A 4,578-nucleotide genomic window follows, 5' to 3' on the forward strand; every position below is an offset into this window, starting at 1 on the left:
GGTCATTTTCTAAAATCGACCACATAATGGTACATAGATCTGCTTGAGTATGTGCAAGATAACAGAAATTATCCCATGCATGTTATCTGACCACAGTGCAATGAAAGTGGAAATAAATGACAAAGGAAATGACAAAACCCACATAAATACATGGAAATTAAACAAAACCTTCCTCAGCAACCAATTGGTTACAGATGAAATTAAAAAAGAAATAAAAGAATGCCTACAATTCAATGAAAATTCAAGCATACTTATCAGAATATATGGGATGAAATGAAAGCAATTCTTAGGAGAAATTTATAGCTGTGAACTCACACATTAGAAAAACAGAATGGTAATAAATAAATACCATAAGGCTGCACTTCAAATGTATGGAAAAAGAAGAGCAAATCAAACCCAAAGCCCAAAGATAGAGGAAAATATAAAGATTAGAGGAGAAATTAATGCAACTGATGTGAAGCAAGCAAAACAAAATTAATGAATCAAAAAGCTGGTTCTTTGAAAGATTAAATAAAATTGATAAGCCCCTATCTAATGTCATCAAAATGAGGAAAGAAAAATCTCAAATTCAAGCACTAAGGAATGAAAACTGTAAAATTACAACAGATCCTGTGGAAATTCAGAAGATAATCAATAGCTATTTTGAGAATAAATACTCTCACAGAATCAAAGAAACAGAAAAAATGGACAGATTCCTAGAAAGGTACAAATTACCAAAACTGAATCAAGGAGATACGAAAACTCTCAATAACCCAGTAATAGCCAATGAAATTCAAAATATAATAAAAACCATACCAACAAAGAAAAGTCCAGGTATTGATGGATTCACAGCTGAATTCTTCAAGAAGTTTACAGAAAATATAATTCTAATAATCCTCAAACTCTTCAAGGAATTGGAAAAGGAAGCAATTCTCACAAAATCATTCTTGGAGGCAAGTAATATATTGATAACAAAACAAGACAAAGATTTAACTTAAAGAGAACTACAGGACAATGTCCCTCATGAATATAGACACTAAAATCCTCAATAAAATCCTAACAAATAGAATACAGAAAATCTTGATACACTATAACCACGTAGGACTCATCCCAGGGATGCAAGGATGGTTCAATATGTATAATTCTATAAATTTAATATACTATACTATATCAATAAAGCCAATTCAAAAAGCACATGATCATCTCAACTGATTCCAAATTGGCTTTTAACAAAGTCCCACATTCCTTTCATGTTCAAAGTCCTACAGAAAATTGGAATAGATGTTCTCTACCTGAATCTGATAAAAGCCATAAATAACTATCCAACTGCTAACATAATTCTAAATGCAGAAAAACTGAAGTCTTTTACTTTCAGATTCGATAGCAGAGAAGGATGATTTCCATCACCAGTTCTTTTCAATATAGTTCTGGAATCATCAGCTAGAGCCATTAGACTAGAGAGAGAAATAAAAGGAATAAGAATAGGTACAGAAGAAGTGAAGCAATCATTATTTTCAGATAACAAGATACTCTACTTGGAAGACCAAAAAATTCCACCAAGAAGCTACTAGAATTAATCCACAAATTCAGTAGCTTAGCAGGATACAAGGTCAATGCCCAAATGTCAGGAGCATTCTCTACAAAGATAACAAACACACTGAAAGAGAAATTAGAGAAAGAACAACTTTTACACTAGCATTGTGGAAAAACAAATTCTTAGGAATTAATCTGACTAAAGAAGTAAATCATCTAAACAATGAAAATTACAGTACTCTGAAAGAGATCACAGAGGATTTCAGAAAATGGAAAGATATTCCCTGCTCCTGGTAGGAAGAACTAATGTTTTGAAGATGGTCATATTCCCAAAATTGTTGTACATATTTAATGCAATCCTCATCAAAATATCTCCAACATACCTCACAGACCTAGAGAAATCATTCCTAAAATTTATTTGAAACCAGAAAAGGCTGACAATAGCAAAGGCAATCCTGGGCACAAAGACAAGGCAGGAGGTATTACAATTCTTCATTTGAAATTATACTACAAAGATACTGTGATAAAATCAGCATGGAATTTGAAAAAAAAAAAAAACCCTGACAATCAATGGAATAGTTAGAAGATGCAGAAGCAACTACCAACATACTCAGCCATCGTATCTTTGACAAAGCAGCCAAATATTCTCACTGGAAGAAAGATAGCCTTTTCAACAAACGGTGACAGGAAAACTAGTTCTCTGCATGCCAAAAAGTAAAATTTGACCCAGGTCTATCGCCATGCACTAAGCTAAAGTGGAAATGGATTAAATAACTAAACATTAAAACAGTAACACTAAATCTCCTGGAAGAGAAATTAGGTGGAAATCTTGAAGACACTGGGGTAGGCAAACAGTTCATGAACAGAAACTAAACTGCATGGGAAATATTTGAAAGAATTAACAACTGAGACTTCCTCTTACTGAAATTTTTTTCACATCAAAAGAAATTACTAACAAAGTGAAAAGACAACCCGCAGATTTGGAAAAATAAATCTTAACTAATACGCACTCAGACATAGATCTTCTGTCTAGAATTTATAAAGAACTAAAAAGCATTAGGGCCCCAAAATTTAAAGACCCAATCCAGAAATGGACATCCAAGTTGAAGACATAATTCTCAGAGGAAGAAATACAAGAGCAAATAATTATATGAAAAAATGCTCCACATCACTAGTCATTCATGACATGCAAATTAAAACGACACTGTGGTACTATCTCTCCCCAGAAAAAATGGATATCATAAAGAAATCAACCAACAACAAATGTTGGAAAGGCTATGGGGAAAAAGAAATCCTTCTCTACTGCTGGTGGGAATGTAGACTGGTCCAACCATTATGGAAATCAGTGTGAAGATTCCTCAAATATCTAGGACTGAAATTCCCATTCAATCCAGCTATCCTCCTTCTGAGAATTTTCCCAAAAGAAATGAAAACATCATATCACCGCGATGTACATACACCTGTGTTTATAGCAGCACACTTTGTGATCACCAAATCTTGGCAACAATCAAAATGCCTATTACCTGAGAAATGGATGAAAAAGGTGTGGTGTTTTGTACAATGAATTAGTACTCAGCTATAAAAAAAATAAACTTGAAACCTTAATATTTAAGTGGAAGCAATTTGAAGATATACTCATAAGTGAAATAAACCAGACCCACATGTGTAAATATCATATAGTCCCTAGTTTAAGAACTCAAAAGAATAAGTAAAATGTGAAAGGTATAACACATTTAAATGGAAAGAGAGAACATTAAGTTTAAACAACAAAGAGAGACAAAGGAGAAAAGTTAGGAAATATGGCAGGGTTAAAACCATATATTTATTTAAACAAGGTGATTAAGGCAATGGTCCTAAGGATCTCCCTCAGGTTCTGCAAATAGCAGTCCATGGGTGGAATTCTCACCCTAAGCAACTCTATATTCTGATATCTGTGAACTAAGCAACTACACTGAGTATATCAAGTATGTAATACTAAATTCCTGAAACACTTGTCATTTCGTCTTCTAAGTGGATACTGCTTCTAATGTCCTACCAATTATTGCTGTACTCCCTTTAGTGTAATTTTTAATAAAAGGTAATAAAACAAGAGATAAGAAAAAATTCACAGGATTATCCTGCCATAATGTTGTATATAGTTTGATTTCTAAATTTTTGTATAAAAATATGTGCTTGTTTTTCTCACATTCTATAGGGATTTAAATTTTAGAATATCAATGGTTTCAGGAAAATTGCATTTTCATGCCATGTCTAAGGAGTTTGATATTCAGACAGGTAGTGATGTTGAGCTCAACTGCCACTGTTACAGGTTGATAACATCATTAAGCATCTTTTCTTGATGTTTAACAACTACAGTTTGGAGACCAAAAATTAGAGAAATAGAGGTGCTACAATCATAGCCAATATTTTGGCTCTAGCCCGTCAAGACCAGTGAGGATACAGTACATAAGAGAACTTGTGCTGTGACATCCTGTAACTCAGAGGTGTCCTTAGTTTTCTTATCAAGAAGGTTATGGGGCCAGAGGCAAGTGATCAATGATGTTTAGTATGCCTAAGGAGAGTTACTTAGAGAAAAAAGTTTTTCCCAGGCTTTCACAGGGAGCAAATTGGTCAAGAAATGGCTGTGATGCATTCAAATGACTGATCCTGACAAATATCTACAAGGTGCTGCACATGGTACCAGCATAAATCCTGAGGGGATTTGACTGACCTTGTCAATGCAAAAGTTAAATTTTGAGTTATATTGGTCTTGCTTTAAGTTGGTCTTAATCATCCAGCAGAAAAATAAGACCACAAGGTATTAAAAGCAATGTCCTATTAATATATCACACTGTGAAATTTTCAAGTCAACAACTTCTGACCATTGCCAGTTCTTCTGACAACCCACTACTATTATGGACTATTGAACTGTATTGGTTAATTTTCTGGAGTCATGTACCTACAAACTTTAGATTAATTTCATGTATGAAAAGGTACTTTAGGGGCTGGAGAGATGGCTCAGTGGTCTAAAGCACCTACTTAGAACAAGCTTGGCAAGGCATCAGGGACCGCGGTTCAATCCCCCAG

The sequence above is a fragment of the Octodon degus genome, unplaced genomic scaffold (assembly GCF_000260255.1).
Source record: "Octodon degus isolate 3935 unplaced genomic scaffold, OctDeg1.0 scaffold00062, whole genome shotgun sequence".
NCBI classification, from domain to species: domain Eukaryota; kingdom Metazoa; phylum Chordata; class Mammalia; order Rodentia; family Octodontidae; genus Octodon; species Octodon degus.